Source organism: Heterodontus francisci, unplaced genomic scaffold, assembly GCF_036365525.1.
Source record: "Heterodontus francisci isolate sHetFra1 unplaced genomic scaffold, sHetFra1.hap1 HAP1_SCAFFOLD_1711, whole genome shotgun sequence".
Taxonomy (NCBI): Eukaryota; Metazoa; Chordata; class Chondrichthyes; order Heterodontiformes; family Heterodontidae; genus Heterodontus; species Heterodontus francisci.
Window position 1 is genome coordinate 18823 of NW_027141574.1, and position 21604 is coordinate 40426.

At 52.4% G+C, this 21604-nt stretch overlaps 1 protein-coding gene across 1 annotated transcript in view; it reads left to right on the plus strand.

Moving 5' to 3' along the window:
- Nucleotides 1-2218: 2218 nt before the first annotated feature.
- Nucleotides 2219-21604, plus strand: part of LOC137364042 (calcium-binding and coiled-coil domain-containing protein 1-like) — a gene marked incomplete at its 3' end in the record, with an annotated part of 29554 nt that continues 10168 nt past the window's right edge. Inside the window, exon 1 of the mRNA XM_068027507.1 lies at nucleotides 2219-2290. The remainder of the gene's footprint in view (nucleotides 2291-21604) is intronic.

Sequence of the window (21604 nt, forward strand, 5' to 3'; positions counted from 1 at the left end):
GCGGCTGCCCAGACCATCACTCACTACCTCTTACTATTAATGCATGTCAACACCTCTCCCCTTGTCTCTCACCTCGAGAGACTTTCAGCCAACAGAAAGCAGGGGGTGGAAGAGACTGATTGTTGCATGTGACAGCTCGAGAAATGTCGAGCCTTTGAGTATCGCTGAGTATACACCTTGATTTTCCCATTATGAGTGCGTCTTCCCACCCCATTTCTCCCCTCCTGGTCCCCAACCTCCCACCAAAGCTACGGCACGGAAGGAGGCCATTCAGCCCATCGCGTCTGCGCTGGCTGAAAAAAAACTAGCCGCCCAATCTAATCCCACCTCCCATCACCTGGTCCGTGGCCTTGCCGGTTGCAGCACCTCAGGTGCAGGTCCAGGTACCTTTTAAGTGAGTTTGAGGGTCTCTGCCACCACCACCAATCCAGGCAGTGAATTCCAGACACCCCGCCACCCTCTGGGTGAGAAAGTTTTTCCTCATGTCCCCTCTAATCCTTCCACCAATCACCTTAAATCCGTGCCCCCTGGTAATTGACCTCTCCGCCAGGGGCAAACAGGTCCTTCCTGTCTACTCTATACAGACCCCTCATAATTTTGCACGCCATAGCAGACAAGGCTGCGGGCCAAGTGCTGGAAAATGGGATTCGAATAGTTAGGTGCTTGATGGCCAGCACAGACACGATGGGCCGAAGGGCCTGTTTCTGTGCCATATAACTCTAAGACCTCTATTGAGTCACCCCTCAGCCTCCTCTGTTCTAAGGAAAAACAACCCTAGCCTATCCGATCTTTCCTCGTAGCCGCAACTTTTGAGCCCTGGCAGCATTCTCGTAAACCTCCTCTGTCCTCCCTCCAGAGTAACTGTGTCCTTCCTGTAAAGTGGGGACCAGAACTGTACACAATACTCCAAATGTGGCCTAACCAGCGTTTTATACAGTTCCAGCATCACATCCCTGCTTTTGCACAAAGAACAAAGAACAGTACAGCACAGGAACAGGCCATTCGGCCCTCCAAGCCTGCGCCGATCTTGATGCCTGCCTAAACTAAAACCTTCTGCATTTCCGGGGACCATATCCCTCTATTCCCATCCTATTCATGTAATTGTCAAGATGTCTCTTAAACGTCGCTATCGTATCTGCTTCCACCACCTCCCCTGGCAGCAATTTCCAGGCACTCACCACCCTCAGTGTAAAAAACTTGCCTCGCACATCCCCCTTAAACTTTGCCCCTCGCACCTTAAACCTCTGTCCCCCAGTAACTGACTCTTCCACCCTGGGAAAAAGCTTCTGACTATCCACTCTGTCCATGCCGCTGAGAGCTTTGTAAACCTCTATCATGTCGCCCCTCCACCTCCGTCGTTCCAGTGAAAACAATCCGGGTTTATCCAACCTCTCCTCATAGCTAATGCCCTCCAGACCAGGCAACATCCTTGGTAAACCTCCTCTGTACCCTCTCCAAAGCCTCCGCGTGCTTCTGGTAGTGTGGCGACCAGAATTGCACGCAATATTCTAAGTGTGGCCTAACTAAGGTTCTGTACAGCTGCAGCTATATTCTATACCTCGGCCAATAAAGGAACGTGTTCCATATGCCCTCTTCACCACTCTGAAGGAAAGAGAGAGAAAGAGAGACTGGGAGAAGCTGGGATTGTTCTTCCTCGGAGCAGAGAAGGTTAAGGGGGAGATTTAATGGAGGCGTTCGGAATCAGGAGGGGGGTTTGGATAGAGTAGAGAGAGAGAGAGGGAGAAACTGTTTCTGGTGGCGGGGAGGGTCGGTAACCAGAGGGGCACAGATTTAAGATAATCGGTAAAAGAACCAGAGGGGGGTGGGGGGGGGGGGGGGGGGAGAAGGAGAATGTTTATTTTAACGCGGGGAGTTGCTGTGATCTGCAACGCGCTGCCTGAAAGGGCGGTGGAAGCAGATTCAATAGTAACTTTCAAAAGGGGGGGGGGGGGGAATTGGATAAATACTGGAAGGGGGAACATTTGCAGGGATGTGAGGGGGGGGGGGAAGAGCAGGAGGGGGGAGAGCGGGGACTAATTGGATAGATCTTTCAAAGAGCCAGCACAGGCACGAGGGGCCGAATGGACTCCTCCTGGGCTCTCTCTCTCTCTCCCGGACAGATGTTTTGCCGGCTGTCAATGTGAGGAGGAGCTTTCGGCTCAAACATTGCACTGGATTGTGTGAACTGTCGTCTCCAGTCCCCTTCACAGCCCGTGCAAACCCGGGTGACTACAGGTCCCACAAGGCGGCCTTCTGTGACGGGAGGGAAGGTCATTGGAGCAGCCGCTGGGTAAGGGGGAGGGGGGGAGTCGTGTGAGAAGCAGGAAGGGGGGGGGGGGGGGCCCGACTTGCTCACAACAACAACCAACCAACCAATCAACTGCTATCAAATGTCGGCGATCGCAACTTGCCCGGGCACGATCCCAAGCTTTGCTTTGAGCGTGGGTTATTGAAGAGGGGGGTGGGGGAGCGGGTGCAAAGTGAAGGTGAGGTGCTGTTTGGTGGAGAGGGAGGGGGTTGTTCTGGGATTACCCCCCACCCAACGTTACTGTTTCGTGCAATAATTTGCTCTCTCTCTGTCCAAAAGAAACTCAACTGCGCAGCGAGTCACAGCCTCAAAACAAGCGGAGGAGGAGGAGGAGGAGGAGGGAGCGGAGGGGAGGGACAGTCTCTCTGGAGCGACTTCAGGTTGTTACATTCTTTCCAGTGTTTGTTACATTGTCTCCAGTGTCAATAGCAGTGGTTTGGTTGTTAGTTACATTGTTGCCATTGTCAGTGACATTGTTGCCACGGCCTGTTACAATGTATCGAACCTCAGCAGTAACAACGTCTCCAACGTTCCACGGACCGATTGTGACGTCGCGTCCACCGCGATTTCCATTGGAGGAGCGATCTTCCCCCCCGCCCCCTATAAAAAGGATACATGTTGTTACAGCAAGAGACAGCTCCGGGAAACTGGGCCCAGCGAATCCAAACGCACGGAGAGAGATGCGCCAGGTCCTTTACTCACCCACCATGTCTGGGTTTCTCACGATCCCTCCACATATCTGTTTGTGTGCGTGTGTGTCTCTCTCGCCAGTCTCTGGCAATTAGTTCAGGACTGGCTCTTCAAAGCTCAAGCTCTCAGCAGCCTCCGGAATTATTTTCTTAAGGCCTCTTATTATACCGTGAAAATGAGACAAATCAGGGTGGCTTGCGGGGACAGGTCTGTCACTGTATAACACTGGGGTACAGTCCTGGTGGGGACAGGTCTATCACTGGACAACACTGGGGTGCAGTACTGGTGGGGACAGGTCTGTCACTGTATCACACTGGGGTACAGTACTGGTGGGACAGGTCTGTCGCTGTATAACACTGGGGTACAGTACTGGTGGGGGACAGGTCTGTCACTGTATAACACTGGGGTACAGTACTGGTGGGGGACAGGTCTGTCACTGTATAACACTGGGGTACAGTACTGGTGGGGAGGGGTCTGTCACTGTATAACACTGGGGTACAGTACTGGTGGGACAGGTCTGTCGCTGTATAACACTGGGGTACAGTACTGGTGGGGACAGGTCTGTCACTGTATAAAACTGGGGTACAGTACTGATGGGGACAGGTCTGTCGCTGTATAACACTGGGGTACAGTACTGGTGGGGACGGGTCTGTCGCTGTATAACACTGGGGTACAGTACTGGTGGGGACGGGTCTGTCACTGTATAACACTGGGGTACAGTACTGGTGGGTACAGGTCTGTCACTGTATAACACTGGGGTACAGTACTGGAGGGGACAGGTCTGTCGCTGTATAACACTGGGGTACAGTACTGGTGGGGAGGGGTCTGTCACTGAATAACACTGGGGTACAGTACAGGTGGGGACAGGTCTGTCACTGTATAACACTGGGGTACAGTACTGGAGGGGACAGGTCTGTCGCTGTATAACACTGGGGTACAGTACTGGTGGGGAGGGGTCTGTCACTGAATAACACTGGGGTACAGTACAGGTGGGGACAGGTCTGTCACTGTATAACACTGGGGTACAGTACTGGTGGGTACAGGTCTGTCACTGTATAACACTGGGGTACAGTACTGGTGGGACAGGTCTGTCACTGTATAACACTGGGGTGCAGTACTGGTGGGGACAGGTCTGTCACTGTATAACACTGGGGTACAGTACTGGAGGGGACAGGTCTGTCGCTGTATAACACTGGGGTACAGTACTGGTGGGGAGGGGTCTGTCACTGAATAACACTGGGGTACAGTACAGGTGGGGACAGGTCTGTCACTGTATAACACTGGGGTACAGTACTGGTGGGAACAGGTCTGTCGCTGTATAACACTGGGGTACAGTACTGGTGGGGAGGGGTCTGTCACTGAATAACACTGGGGTACAGTACTGGTGGGGACAGGTCTGTCACTGTATAACACTGGGGTACAGTACTGGAGGGGACAGGTCTGTCGCTGTATAACACTGGGGTACAGTACTGGTGGGGAGGGGTCTGTCACTGAATAACACTGGGGTACAGTACAGGTGGGGACAGGTCTGTCACTGTATAACACTGGGGTACAGTACTGGTGGGAACAGGTCTGTCGCTGTATAACACTGGGGTACAGTACTGGTGGGGAGGGGTCTGTCACTGAATAACACTGGGGTACAGTACAGGTGGGGACAGGTCTGTCACTGTATAACACTGGGGTACAGTACTGGTGGGAACAGGTCTGTCGCTGTATAACACTGGGGTACAGTACTGGTGGGGACAGGTCTGTCACTGTATAACACTGGGGTACAGTACTGGTGGGGACAGGTCTGTCGCTGTATAACACTGGGGTACAGTACTGGCGGGGACAGGGCTGTCACTGTATAACACTGGGGTACAGTACTCGTGGGGACAGGGCTGTCAATGTATAACACTGGGGTACAGTACTGGCGGGGACAGGGCTGTCACTGTATAACACTGGGGTACAGTACTGGTGGGGACAGGGCTGTCACTGTATAACACTGGGGTGCAGTACTGGTGGGGACAGGGCTGTCACTGTATAACACTGGGGTACAGTACTGGAGGGGACAGGTCTGTCGCTGTATAACACTGGGGTACAGTACTGGTGGGTACAGGTCTGTCACTGTATAACACTGGGGTACAGTACCGGTGGGAACAGGTCTGTCACTGTATAACACTGGGGTACAGTACTGGTGGGACAGGTCTGTCGCTGTATAACACTGGGGTACAGTACTGGTGGGGACAGGTCTGTCGCTGTATAACACTGGGGTACAGTACAGGAGGGGACAGGTCTGTCACTGTATAACACTGGGGTACAGTACTGGTGGGACAGGTCTGTCGCTGTATAACACTGGGGTACAGTACTGGTGGGACAGGTCTGTCACTGTATAACACTGGGGTACAGTACTGGTGGGGACAGGTCTGTCACTGTATAACACTGGGGTACAGTACTGGTGGGTACAGGTCTGTCACTGTATAACACTGGGGTACAGTACTGGTGGGGACAGGTCTGTCGCTGTATAACACTGGGGTACAGTACTGGCGGGGACAGGGCTGTCACTGTATAACACTGGGGTACAGTACTGGTGGGGACAGGGCTGTCAATGTATAACACTGGGGTACAGTACTGGCGGGGACAGGGCTGTCACTGTATAACACTGGGGTACAGTACTGGTGGGGACAGGGCTGTCACTGTATAACACTGGGGTGCAGTACTGGTGGGGACAGGGCTGTCACTGTATAACACTGGGGTACAGTACTGGAGGGGACAGGTCTGTCGCTGTATAACACTGGGGTACAGTACCGGTGGGTACAGGTCTGTCACTGTATAACACTGGGGTACAGTACCGGTGGGTACAGGTCTGTCACTGTATAACACTGGGGTACAGTATTGGTGGGACAGGTCTGTCACTGTATAACACTGGGGTACAGTACTGGTGGGGACAGGTCTGTCGCTGTATAACACTGGGGTACAGTACTGGCGGGGACAGGGCTGTCACTGTATAACACTGGGGTACAGTACTGGTGGGGACAGGGCTGTCACTGTATAACACTGGAGTGCAGTACTGGTGGGGACAGGGCTGTCACTGTATAACACTGGGGTACAGTACTGGAGGGGACAGGTCTGTCGCTGTATAACACTGGGGTACAGTAGCGGTGGGTACAGGTCTGTCACTGTATAACACTGGGGTACAGTACCGGTGGGTACAGGTCTGTCACTGTATAACACTGGGGTACAGTACTGGTGGGACAGGTCTGTCGCTGTATAACACTGGGGTACAGTACTGGTGGGGACAGGTCTGTCGCTGTATAACACTGGGGTACAGTACAGGAGGGGACAGGTCTGTCACTGTATAACACTGGGGTACAGTACTGGTCGGACAGGTCTGTCGCTGTATAACACTGGGGTACAGTACTGGTGGGGAGGGGTCTGTCACTGTATAACACGGGTACAGTACTGGTGGGGACAGGTCTGTCACTGTATAACACTGGGGTACAGTACTGGTGGGAACAGGTCTGTCACTGTATAACACTGGGGTACAGTACTGGTGGGACAGGTCTGTCGCTGTATAACACTGGGGTACAGTACTGGTGGGGACAGGTCTGTCACTGTATAAAACTGGGGTACAGTACTGATGGGGACAGGTCTGTCGCTGTATAACACTGGGGTACAGTACTGGTGGGGACGGGTCTGTCGCTGTATAACACTGGGGTACAGTACTGGTGGGGACGGGTCTGTCGCTGTATAACACTGGGGTACAGTACTGGTGGGGACGGGTCTGTCACTGTATAACACTGGGGTACAGTACTGGTGGGTACAGGTCTGTCACTGTATAACACTGGGGTACAGTACTGGAGGGGACAGGTCTGTCGCTGTATAACACTGGGGTACAGTACTGGTGGGGAGGGGTCTGTCACTGAATAACACTGGGGTACAGTACAGGTGGGGACAGGTCTGTCACTGTATAACACTGGGGTACAGTACTGGAGGGGACAGGTCTGTCGCTGTATAACACTGGGGTACAGTACTGGTGGGGAGGGGTCTGTCACTGAATAACACTGGGGTACAGTACAGGTGGGGACAGGTCTGTCACTGTATAACACTGGGGTACAGTACTGGTGGGTACAGGTCTGTCACTGTATAACACTGGGGTACAGTACTGGAGGGGACAGGTCTGTCGCTGTATAACACTGGGGTACAGTACTGGTGGGGAGGGGTCTGTCACTGAATAACACTGGGGTACAGTACAGGTGGGGACAGGTCTGTCACTGTATAACACTGGGGTACAGTACTGGTGGGAACAGGTCTGTCGCTGTATAACACTGGGGTACAGTACTGGTGGGGAGGGTTCTGTCACTGAATAACACTGGGGTACAGTACAGGTGGGGACAGGTCTGTCACTGTATAACACTGGGGTACAGTACTGGTGGGAACAGGTCTGTCGCTGTATAACACTGGGGTACAGTACTGGTGGGGAGGGGTCTGTCACTGAATAACACTGGGGTATAGTACTGGTGGGGACAGGTCTGTCACTGTATAACACCGGGGTACAGTACTGGTGGGTGAGGGTCTGTCACTGTATAACACAGGGTACAGTACTGGTGGGACAGGTCTGTCACTGTATAACACTGGGGTACAGTACTGGTGGGGACAGGTCTGTCACTGTATAACACTGGGGTACAGTACTGGTGGGGACAGGTCTGTCACTGTATAACACTGGGGTACAGTACTGGTGGGGACAGGTCTGTCGCTGTATAACACTGGGGTACAGTACTGGCGGGGACAGGGCTGTCACTGTATAACACTGGGGTACAGTACTCGTGGGGACAGGGCTGTCAATGTATAACACTGGGGTACAGTACTGGCGGGGACAGGGCTGTCACTGTATAACACTGGGGTACAGTACTGGTGGGGACAGGGCTGTCACTGTATAACACTGGGGTGCAGTACTGGTGGGGACAGGGCTGTCACTGTATAACACTGGGGTACAGTACTGGAGGGGACAGGTCTGTCGCTGTATAACACTGGGGTACAGTACTGGTGGGTACAGGTCTGTCACTGTATAACACTGGGGTACAGTACCGGTGGGAACAGGTCTGTCACTGTATAACACTGGGGTACAGTACTGGTGGGACAGGTCTGTCGCTGTATAACACTGGGGTACAGTACTGGTGGGGACAGGTCTGTCGCTGTATAACACTGGGGTACAGTACAGGAGGGGACAGGTCTGTCACTGTATAACACTGGGGTACAGTACTGGTGGGACAGGTCTGTCGCTGTATAACACTGGGGTACAGTACTGGTGGGACAGGTCTGTCACTGTATAACACTGGGGTACAGTACTGGTGGGGACAGGTCTGTCACTGTATAACACTGGGGTACAGTACTGGTGGGTACAGGTCTGTCACTGTATAACACTGGGGTACAGTACTGGTGGGGACAGGTCTGTCGCTGTATAACACTGGGGTACAGTACTGGCGGGGACAGGGCTGTCACTGTATAACACTGGGGTACAGTACTGGTGGGGACAGGGCTGTCAATATATAACACTGGGGTACAGTACTGGCGGGGACAGGGCTGTCACTGTATAACACTGGGGTACAGTACTGGTGGGGACAGGGCTGTCACTGTATAACACTGGGGTGCAGTACTGGTGGGGACAGGGCTGTCACTGTATAACACTGGGGTACAGTACTGGAGGGGACAGGTCTGTCGCTGTATAACACTGGGGTACAGTACCGGTGGGTACAGGTCTGTCACTGTATAACACTGGGGTACAGTACCGGTGGGTACAGGTCTGTCACTGTATAACACTGGGGTACAGTACTGGTGGGACAGGTCTGTCACTGTATAACACTGGGGTACAGTACTGGTGGGGACAGGTCTGTCGCTGTATAACACTGGGGTACAGTACTGGCGGGGACAGGGCTGTCACTGTATAACACTGGGGTACAGTACTGGTGGGGACAGGGCTGTCACTGTATAACACTGGAGTGCAGTACTGGTGGGGACAGGGCTGTCACTGTATAACACTGGGGTACAGTACTGGAGGGGACAGGTCTGTCGCTGTATAACACTGGGGTACAGTAGCGGTGGGTACAGGTCTGTCACTGTATAACACTGGGGTACAGTACCGGTGGGTACAGGTCTGTCACTGTATAACACTGGGGTACAGTACTGGTGGGACAGGTCTGTCGCTGTATAACACTGGGGTACAGTACTGGTGGGGACAGGTCTGTCGCTGTATAACACTGGGGTACAGTACAGGAGGGGACAGGTCTGTCACTGTATAACACTGGGGTACAGTACTGGTCGGACAGGTCTGTCGCTGTATAACACTGGGGTACAGTACTGGTGGGGAGGGGTCTGTCACTGTATAACACGGGTACAGTACTGGTGGGGACAGGTCTGTCACTGTATAACACTGGGGTACAGTACTGGTGGGAACAGGTCTGTCACTGTATAACACTGGGGTACAGTACTGGTGGGACAGGTCTGTCGCTGTATAACACTGGGGTACAGTACTGGTGGGGACAGGTCTGTCACTGTATAAAACTGGGGTACAGTACTGATGGGGACAGGTCTGTCGCTGTATAACACTGGGGTACAGTACTGGTGGGGACGGGTCTGTCGCTGTATAACACTGGGGTACAGTACTGGTGGGGACGGGTCTGTCACTGTATAACACTGGGGTACAGTACTGGTGGGTACAGGTCTGTCACTGTATAACACTGGGGTACAGTACTGGAGGGGACAGGTCTGTCGCTGTATAACACTGGGGTACAGTACTGGTGGGGGCAGGTCTGTCACTGTATAACACTGGGGGACAGTACTGGTGGGGAGGGGTCTGTCACTGAATAACACTGGGGTACAGTACAGGTGGGGACAGGTCTGTCACTGTATAACACTGGGGTACAGTACTGGTGGGAACAGGTCTGTCGCTGTATAACACTGGGGTACAGTACTGGTGGGGAGGGGTCTGTCACTGAATAACACTGGGGTATAGTACTGGTGGGGACAGGTCTGTCACTGTATAACACCGGGGTACAGTACTGGTGGGTGAGGGTCTGTCACTGTATAACACAGGGTACAGTACTGGTGGGACAGGTCTGTCACTGTATAACACTGGGGTACAGTACTGGTGGGGACAGGTCTGTCACTGTATAACACTGGGGTACAGTACTGGTGGGGACAGGTCTGTCACTGTATAACACTGGGGTACAGTACTGGTGGGGACAGGTCTGTCGCTGTATAACACTGGGGTACAGTACTGGCGGGGACAGGGCTGTCACTGTATAACACTGGGGTACAGTACTCGTGGGGACAGGGCTGTCAATGTATAACACTGGGGTACAGTACTGGCGGGGACAGGGCTGTCACTGTATAACACTGGGGTACAGTACTGGTGGGGACAGGGCTGTCACTGTATAACACTGGGGTGCAGTACTGGTGGGGACAGGGCTGTCACTGTATAACACTGGGGTACAGTACTGGAGGGTACAGGTCTGTCACTGTATAACACTGGGGTACAGTACCGGTGGGAACAGGTCTGTCAGTGTATAACACTGGGGTACAGTACTGGTGGGACAGGTCTGTCGCTGTATAACACTGGGGTACAGTACTGGTGGGGACAGGTCTGTCGCTGTATAACACTGGGGTACAGTACAGGAGGGGACAGGTCTGTCACTGTATAACACTGGGGTACAGTACTGGTGGGACAGGTCTGTCGCTGTATAACACTGGGGTACAGTACTGTTGGGACAGGTCTGTCACTGTATAACACTGGGGTACAGTGGTGGGGACAGGTCTGTCACTGTATAACACTGGGGTACAGTACTGGTGGGTACAGGTCTGTCACTGTATAACACTGGGGTACAGTACTGGTGGGGACAGGTCTGTCGCTGTATAACACTGGGGTACAGTACTGGCGGGGACAGGGCTGTCACTGTATAACACTGGGGTACAGTACTGGTGGGGACAGGGCTGTCAATGTATAACACTGGGGTACAGTACTGGCGGGGACAGGGCTGTCACTGTATAACACTGGGGTACAGTACTGGTGGGGACAGGGCTGTCACTGTATAACACTGGGGTGCAGTACTGGTGGGGACAGGGCTGTCACTGTATAACACTGGGGTACAGTACTGGAGGGGACAGGTCTGTCGCTGTATAACACTGGGGTACAGTACCGGTGGGTACAGGTCTGTCACTGTATAACACTGGGGTACAGTACCGGTGGGTACAGGTCTGTCACTGTATAACACTGGGGTACAGTACTGGTGGGACAGGTCTGTCACTGTATAACACTGGGGTACAGTACTGGTGGGGACAGGTCTGTCGCTGTATAACACTGGGGTACAGTACTGGTGGGGACAGGGCTGTCACTGTATAACACTGGGGTACAGTACTGGTGGGGACAGGGCTGTCACTGTATAACACTGGGGTGCAGTACTGGTGGGGACAGGGCTGTCACTGTATAACACTGGGGTACAGTACTGGAGGGGACAGGTCTGTCGCTGTATAACACTGGGGTACAGTAGCGGTGGGTACAGGTCTGTCACTGTATAACACTGGGGTACAGAACCGGTGGGTACAGGTCTGTCACTGTATAACACTGGGGTACAGTACTGGTGGGACAGGTCTGTCGCTGTATAACACTGGGGTACAGTACTGGTGGGGACAGGTCTGTCGCTGTATAACACTGGGGTACAGTACTGGTGGGACAGGTCTGTCACTGTATAACACTGGGGTACAGTACTGGTGGGACAGGTCTGTCGCTGTATAACACTGGGGTACAGTACTGGTGGGGAGGGGTCTGTCACTGTATAACACGGGTACAGTACTGGTGGGGACAGGTCTGTCACTGGAAAACACTGGGGGACAGTACTGGTGGGGACAGGTCTGTCACTGTATAACACTGGGGTACAGTACTGGTGGGAACAGGTCTGTCACTGTATAACACTGGGGTACAGTACTGGTGGGACAGGTCTGTCACTCTATAACACTGGGTACAGTACTGGTGGGGACAGGTCTGTCACTGTATAACACTGGGGTACGTTACTGGTGGGGGCAGGTCTGTTACTGTACAACACTGGGGTACAGTACTGGTGGGGACAGGTCTGTCACTGTATAACACTGGGGTACAGACCTGGTGGGGTCAGGTCAGTCACTGTACAACACTGGGGTACAGTACTGGTGGGTACAGGTCTGTCGCTGTATAATACTGGGGTACAGTACTGGTGGGTACAGGTCTGTCAATGTATAACACTGGGGTACTGTACTGGTGGGTACAGGTCTGTCACTGTATAAAACTGGGGTCCAGTACTGGTGGGGACGGGTCTATCGCTCTATAACACTGGGGTACAGTACTGGTGGGTACAGGTCTGTCACTGTATAACACTGGGCTACAGAACTGGTGGGGTCAGGTCTGTCACTGCATAACACTGGGGTACAGTACTGGTGGGTACAGGTCTGTCACTGTATAACACTGGGGTACAGTACTGGTGGGTACATGTCTGTCACTGTATAACACTGGGGTACGTTACTGGTGGGGGCAGGTCTGTCACTGTACAACACTGGGGTACAGTACTGGTGGGACAGGTCTGTCACTGTATAACACTGGGGTACAGTACTGGTGGGTACAGGTCTGTCACTGTATAACACTGGGGTACAGTACTGGTGGGACAGGTCTGTCGCTGTATAACACTGGGGTACAGTACTGGTGGGGCAGGTCTGTCACTGTATAACACTGGGGTACGTTACTGGTGGGAGCAGGTCTGTCACTGTACAACACTGGGGTACAGTACTGGTGGGGACAGGTCTGTCACTGTATAACACTGGGGTACAGTACTGGTGGGTACAGGTCTGTCACTGTATAACACTGGGGTACGTCACTGGTGGGGACAGGTCTGTCGCTGTATAACACTGGGGTACAGTACTGGTGAGGCAGGTCTGTCACTGTATAACACTGGGGTACGTTACTGGTGGGAGCAGGTCTGTCACTGTACAACACTGGGGTACAGAACTGGTGGGGTCAGGTCTGTCACTGTATAATACTGGGGTACAGTACTGGTGGGGTCAGGTCTGTCACTGTATAATACTGGGGTACAGTACTGGTGGGTACAGGTCTGTCAGTGTATAACACTGGGGTACAGTACTGGTGGGTACAGGTCTGTCACTGTATAACTCAGGGGTACAGTCCTGGTGGGTAGAGGTCTGTCACTGTGTTACACTGGGCTACAGAACTGGTGGGTACAGGTCTGTCACTGTATACCACTGGGGTACAGTACTGGTGGGGACGGGTCTATCGCTCAATAACACTGGGGTACAGTACTGGTGGGTACAGGTCTGTCACTGTATAACACTGGGGTACAGTACTGGTGGGTACAGGTCTGTCACTGGATAATACTGGGGTACAGTACTGGTGTGTACAGGTCTGTCACTGTATAACACTGGGGTACAGAACTGGTGGGGACAGGTCTGTCACTGTATAACACTTGGGTACAGTACTGGTGGGTACAGGTCTGTCACTGTATAACACTGGGGTACAGTACTGGTGGGGACAGGTCTGTCACTGTATAACACTGGGGTACAGTACTGGTGGGTACAGGTCTGTCACTGTATAACACTGGGGTACAGTACTGGTGGGACAGGTCTGTCACTGTATAACACTGGGGTACAGTACTGGTGGGGACAGGTCTGTCACTGTATAACACTGGGGTACGTTACTGGTGGGGGCAGGTCTGTCACTGTATAACACTGGGGTACAGTACTGGTGGGGACAGGTCTGTCACTGTATAACACTGGGGTACAGAACTGGTGGGGACAGGTCTGTCACTATAACACTGGGGTACAGTACTGGTGAGTACAGGTCTGTCACTGTATAACACTGGGGTACAGTACTGGTGGGGACAAGTCTGTCACTGTATAACACTGGGGTACAGTACTGGTGGGTACAGGTCTGTCACTGTATAACACTGGGGTACAGAACTGGTGGGGTCAGGTCTGTCACTGTATAACACTGGGGTACAGTACTGGTGGGGACAGGTCTGTCACTGAATAACACTGGGGTACAGTACTGGTGGGTACAGGTCTGTCACTGTATAACACTGGGGTACAGTACTGGTGGGGACAGGTCTGTCACTGTATAACACTGGGGTACAGTACTGGTGGGGACAGGTCTGTCACTGTATAACACTGGGGTACAGTACTGGTGGGGACAGGTCTGTCAGTGTATAACACTGGGGTACGTTACCGGTGGGGGCAGGTCTGTCACTGTATAACACTGGGGTACAGTACTGGTGGGGACAGGTCTGTCACCTTATAACACTGGGGTACAGTACTGGTGGGTACAGGTCTGTCACTGTATAACACTGGGCTACAGAATTGGTGGGGTCAGGTCTGTCACTGTATAATACTGGGGTACAGTACTGGTGGGGTCAGGTCTGTCACTGTATAATACTGGGGTACAGTACTGGTGGGTCCAGGTCTATCAGAGCATAACACTGGGGTACAGTACTGGAGGGGACAGGTCTGTCACTGTATAAAACTGGGGTCCAGTACTGGTGGGGACAGGTCTATCGCTCTATAACACTGGGGTACAGTACTGGTGGGTACAGGTCTGTCTCTGTATAACACTGGGGTACAGTACTGGTGGGTACAGGTCTGTCACTGTATAACACTGGGGTACAGTACTGGTGGGTACATGTCTGTCACTGTGTAACACTGGGGTACAGTACTGGTGGGTACAGGTCTGTCACTGTATAACACTGGGGTACAGTACTGGTGGGGACAGGTCTGTCACTGTATAACACTGGGGTACAGTACTGGTGGGTACAGGTCTGTCACTGTATAACACTGGGGTACAGTACTGGTGGGGACAGGTCTGTCACTGTATAACACTGGGGTACAGTACTGGTGTGTACAGGTCTGTCACTGTATAACACTGGGGTACAGTACTGGTGGGGACAGGTCTGTCCCTGTATAACACTGGGTACAGTACTGGTGGGTACAGGTCTGTCACTGTATAACACTGGGGTACAGTACTGGTGGGTACAGGTCTGTCACTGTATAACAATGGGGTACAGTACTGGTGGTTACAGGTCTGTCACTATATAACACTGGGGTACAGTACTGGTGGGGACAGGTCTGTCACTGTATAACACTGGGGACAGTACTGGTGGGTACAGGTCTGTCACTGTATAACACCGGGGTCCAGTACTGGTGTGAACAGGTCTGTCACTGTATAACACTGGGGTACAGTACTGGTGGGTACAGGTCTGTCACTGTATAACACTGGGGTACAGAACTGGTGGGGACAGGTCTGTAACTGTATAACACTGGGGTACAGTACTGGTGTGTACAGGTCTGTCCCTGTATAACACTGGGGTACAGTACTGGTGGGGACAGGTCTGTCACTGTATAACACTGGGGTACAGTACTGGTGTGTACAGGTCTGTCCCTGTATAACACTGGGGTACAGTACTGGTGGGGACAGGTCTGTCACTGTATAACACTGGGGTGCAGTACTGGTGGAGACAGGTCTGCCACTGTATAACACTGGGGTACAGTACTGGTGGGTACAGGTCTGTCACTGTATAACACTGGGGTACAGAACTGGTGGGGACAGGTCTGTCACTGTATAACACTGGGGTACAGTACTGGTGGGTACAGGTCTGTCACTGTATAACACTGGGGTACAGAACTGGTGGGTACAGGTCTGTCACTGCATAACACTGGGGTACAGTACTGGTGGGTACAGGTCTGTCGCTGTATAACACTGGGGTACAGTACTGGTGGGTACAGGTCTGTCACTGTATAACACTGGGGTACAGTACTGGTGGGACAGGTCTGTCACTGTATAACACTGGGGTACAGTACTGGTGGGGGCAGGTCTGTCACAGTATAACACTGGGGTACAGTACTGGTGGGTACAGGTCTGTCACTGTATAACACTGGGGTACAGTACTGGTGGGGACAGGTCTGTCACTGTATAACACTGGGGTACAGTACTGGTGGGGGCAGGTCTGTCCCTGTATAACACTGGGGTACAGTACTGGTGGGACAGGTCTGTCACTGTATAACACTGGGGTACAGTACTGGTGGGGACAGGTCTGTCACTGTCTAACACTGGGGTACAGTACTGGTGGGGGCAGGTCTGTCCCTGTATAACACTGGGGTACAGTACTGGTGGGACAGGTCTGTCACTGTATAACACTGGGGTACAGTACTGGTGGGGCAGGTCTGTCCCTGTATAACACTGGGGTACAGTACTGGTGGGACAGGTCTGTCACTGTATAACACTGGGGTACAGTACTGGTGTGTACAGGTCTGTCCTTGTATAGCACTGGGGTACAGTACTGGTGGGTACAGGTCTGTCACTGTATAACACTGGGCTGCAGAACTGGTGGGGTCAGGTCTGTCACTGTATAACACTGGGTTACAGTACTGGTGGGTACAGGTCTGTCACTGTATAACACTGGGGTACAGTACTGGTGGGGACAGGTCTGTCACTGTATAATACTGGGGTACAGTACTGGTGGGTACAGGTCTGTCACTGTATAACAATGGGGTACAGTACTGGTGGTTACAGGTCTGTCACTGTATAACACTGGGGTACAGTACTGGTGGGGACAGGTCTGTCCCTGTATAACACTGGGGTACAGTACTGGTGGGGACAGGTCTGTCCCTGTATAACACTGGGGTACAGTACTGGTGGGTACAGGTCTGTCACTATATATCACTGGGGTACAGTACTGGTGGGTACAGGTCTATCACTGTATAACACTGGGGTACAGTACTGGTGGGTACAGGTCTGTCCCTGTATAACACTGGAGTACAGTACTGGTGGGGACAGGTCTGTCACTGTATAACACTGGGGTACAGTACTGGTGGGTACAGGTCTGTCACTGTATAACACTGGGGTACAGTACGGGTGGGTACAGGTCTGTCACTGTATAACACTGGGGTACAGTACTGCTGGGTACAGGTCTGTCACTGTATAACAATGGGGTACAGTACTGGTGGTTACAGGTCTGTCACTGTATAACACTGGGGTACAGTACTGGTGGGGACAGGTCTGTCCCTGTATAACACTGGGGTACAGTACTGGTGGGTACAGGTCTGTCACTGTATAACACTGGGGTACAGTACTGGTGGGTACAGGTCTGTCACTGTATAACACTGGGGTACAGTACTGGTGGGTACAGGTCTGTCCCTGTATAACACTGGGGTACAGTACTGGTGGGGACAGGTCTGTCACTGTATAACACTGGGGTACAGTACTGGTGGGTACAGGTCTGTCCCTGTATAACACTGGGGTACAGTGCTGGTGGGGACAGGTCTGTCACTGTATAACACTGGGGACAGTACTGGTGGGTACAGGTCTGTCACTGTATAACACTGGGGTACAGTACTGGTGTGTACAGGTCTGTCACTGTATAACACTGGGGTACAGTACTGGTGGGTACAGGTCTGTCACTGTATAACACTGGGGTACAGAACTGGTGGGGACAGGTCTGTCACTGTATAACACTGGGGTACAGTACTGGTGTGTACAGGTCTGTCCCTGTATAACACTGGGGTACAGTACTGGTGGGGACAGGTCTGTCACTGTATAACACTGGGGAACAGTACTGGTGGAGACAGGTCTGTCACTGTATAACACTGGGGTACAGTACTGGTGGGTACAGGTCTGTCACTGTATAACACTGGGGTACAGAACTGGTGGGGACAGGTCTGTCACTGTATAACACTGGGGTACAGTACTGGTGGGTACAGGTCTGTCACTGTATAACACTGGGGTACAGTACTGGTGGTTACAGGTCTGTCGCTGTATAACACTGGGGTACAGTACTGGTGGGGACAGGTCTGGCCCTGTATAACACTGGGGTACAGTACTGGTGGGGACAGGTCTGTCCCTGTATAACACTGGGGTACAGTACTGGTGGGTACAGGTCTGTCACTGTATATCACTGGGGTACAGTACTGGTGGGTAAAGGTCTGTCACTGTATAACACTGGGGTACAGTACTGGTGGGTACAGGTCTGTCCCTGTATAACACTGGAGTACAGTACTGGTGGGGACAGGTCTGTCACTGTATAACACTGGGGTACAGTACTGGTGGGTACAGGTCTGTCACTGTATAACACTGGGGTACAGTACTGGTGGGTACAGGTCTGTCACTGTATAACACTGGGCTACAGAACTGGTGGGGTCAGGTCTGTCACTGTATAACACTGGGGTACAGTACTGGTGGGTACAGGTCTGTCACTGTATAACACTGGGGTACAGTACTGGTGGGTACAGGTCTGTCACTGTATAACACTGGGGTACAGTACTGGTGGGTACAGGTCTGTCACTGTATAACACTGGGGTACAGTACTGGTGGGTACAGGTCTGTCACTGTATAACACTGGGGTACAGTACTGGTGGGTACAAGTCTGTCACTGTATAACACTGGGGTACAGTACTGGTGGGTACAGGTCTGTCACTGTATAACACTGGGGTACAGTACTGGTGGGTACAGGTCTGTCACTGTATAACACTGGGGTACAGTACTGGTGGGTACAGGTCTGTCACTGTATAACAATGGGGTACAGTACTGGTGGTTACAAGTCTGTCACTGTATAACACTGGGGTACAGTACTGGTGGGGACAGGTCTGTCCCTGTATAACACTGGGGTACAGTACTGGTGGGGACAAGTCTGTCCCTGTATAACACTGGGGTACAGTACTGGTGGGTACAGGTCTGTCACTGTATAACACTGGGGTACAGTACTGGTGGGTACAGGTCTGTCACTGTATAACACTGGGGTACAGTACTGGTGGGTACAGGTCTGTCCCTGTATAACACTGGGGTACAGTACTGGTGGGGACAGGTCTGTCACTGTATAACACTGGGGTACAGTACTGGTGGGTACAGGTCTGTCCCTGTATAACACTGGGGTACAGTACTGGTGGGGACAGGTCTGTCACTGTATAACACTGGGGACAGTACTGGTGGGTACAGGTCTGTCACTGTATAACACTGGGGTACAGTACTGGTGTGTACAGGTCTGTCACTGTATAACACTGGGGTACAGTACTGGTGGGTACAGGTCTGTCACTGTATAACACTGGGGTACAGAACTGGTGGGGACAGGTCTGTCACTGTATAACACTGGGGTACAGTACTGGTGTGTACAGGTCTGTCCCTGTATAACACTGGGGTACAGTACTGGTGGGGTCAGGTCTCTCACTGTATAACACTGGGGTACAGTACTGGTGGGTACAGGTCTGTCACTGTATAACACTGGGGTACAGTACTGGTGGGACAGGTCTGTCACTGTATAACACTGGGGTGCAGTACTGGTGGGGACAGGTCTGTCACTGTATAACGCTGGGGTACGTTACCGGTCGGGGCAGGTCTGTCACTGTACAACACTGGGGTACAGTACTGGTGGGGACAGGTCTGTCACCTTATAACACTGGGGTACAGTACTGGTGGGTACAGGTCTGTCACTGTATAACACTGGGCTACAGAATTGGTGGGGTCAGGTCTGTCACTGTATAATACTGGGGTACAGTACTGGTGGGTACAGGTCTGTCACTGTATAATACTGGGCTACAGTACTGGTGGGGTCAGGTCTGTCACTGTATAATACTGGGGTACAGTACTGGTGGGTACAGGTCTATCAGTGCATAACACTGGGGTACAGTACTGGTGGGTACAGGTCTGTCACTGTATAACACTGGGTTACAGTACTGGAGGGGACAGGTCTGTCACTGTATAAAACTGGGGTCCAGTACTGGTGGGGACAGGTCTATCGCTCTATAACACTGGGGTACAGTACTGGTGGGTACAGGTCTGTCTCTGTATAACACTGGGGTACAGTACTGGTGGGTACAGGTCTGTCACTGTATAACACTGGGGTACAGTACTGGTGGGTACAGGTCTGTCACTGTATAACAATGGGGTACAGTACTGGTGGTTACAGGTCTGTCACTGTATAACACTGGGGTACAGTACTGGTGGGGACAGGTCTGTCACTGTATAACACTGGGGACAGTACTGGTGGGTACAGGTCTGTCACTGTATCACACTGGGGTACAGTACTGGTGTGTACAGGTCTGTCACTGTATAACACTGGGGTACAGTACTGGTGGGTACAGGTCTGTCACTGTATAACATTGGGGTACAGAACTGGTGGGTACAGGTCTGTCACTGTATAACACTGGGGTACAGTACTGGTGTGTACAGGTCTGTCCCTGTATAACACTGGGGTACAGTACTGGTGGGGACAGGTCTGTCACTGTATAACACTGGGGTACAGTACTGGTGGAGACAGGTCTGTCACTGTATAACACTGGGGTACAGTACTGGTGGGTACAGGTCTGTCACTGTATAACACTGGGGTACAGAACTGGTGGGGACAGGTCTGTCACTGTATAACACTGGGGTACAGTACTGGTGGGTACAGGTCTGTCACTGTATAACACTGGGGTACAGAACTGGTGGGTACAGGTCTGTCACTGCATAACATTGGGGTACAGTACTGGTGGGTACAGGTCTGTCGCTGTATAACACTGGGGTACAGTACTGGTGGGTACAGGTCTGTCACTGTATAACACTGGGGTACAGTACTGGTGGGACAGTTCTGTCACTGTATAACACTGGGGTACAGTACTGGTGGGGGCAGGTCTGTCACTGTATAACCCTGGGGTACAGTACTGGTGGGGACAGGTCTGTCACTGTATAACACTGGGGTACAGAACTGGTGGGGACAGGTCTGTCACTGTATAACACTGGGGTACAGTACTGGTGGGTACAGGTCTGTCCCTGTATAACACTGGGCTACAGAACTGGTGGGGTCAGGTCTGTCACTGTATAACACTGGGGTACAGTACTGGTGGGTACAGGTCTGTCACTGGATAACACTGGGGTACAGTACTGGTGGGTACAGGTCTGTCACTGTATAACACTGGGGTACAGAACTGGTGGGGACAGGTCTGTCACTGTATAACACTTGGGTACAGTACTGGTGGGTACAGGTCTGTCACTGTATAACACTGGGGGACAGAACTGGTGGGGTCAGGTCTGTCACTGTATAACACTGGGGTACAGTACTGGTGGGGACAGGTCTGTCACTGTATAACACTGGGGTACAGTACTGGTGGGTACAGTTCTGTCACTGTATAACACTGGGGTACAGTACTGGTGGGACAGGTCTGTCACTGTATAACACTGGGGTACAGTACTGGTGGGGACAGGTCTGTCACTGTATAACACTGGGGTACGTTACTGGTGGGGGCAGGTCTGTCACTGTATAACACTGGGGTACAGTACTGGTGGGGACAGGTCTGCAACTGTATAACACTGGGGTACAGAACTGGTGGGGACAGGTCTGTCACTGTATAACACTGGGGTACAGTACTGGTGGGTACAGGTCTGTCCCTGTATAACACTGGGGTACAGTACCGGTGGGGACAAGTCTGTCACTGTATAACACTGGGGTACAGTACTGGTGGGTACAGGTCTATCAGTGCATAACACTGGGGTACAGTACTGGTGGGTACAGGTCTGTCACTGTATAACACTGGGTTACAGTACTGGAGGGGACAGGTCTGTCACTGTATAAAACT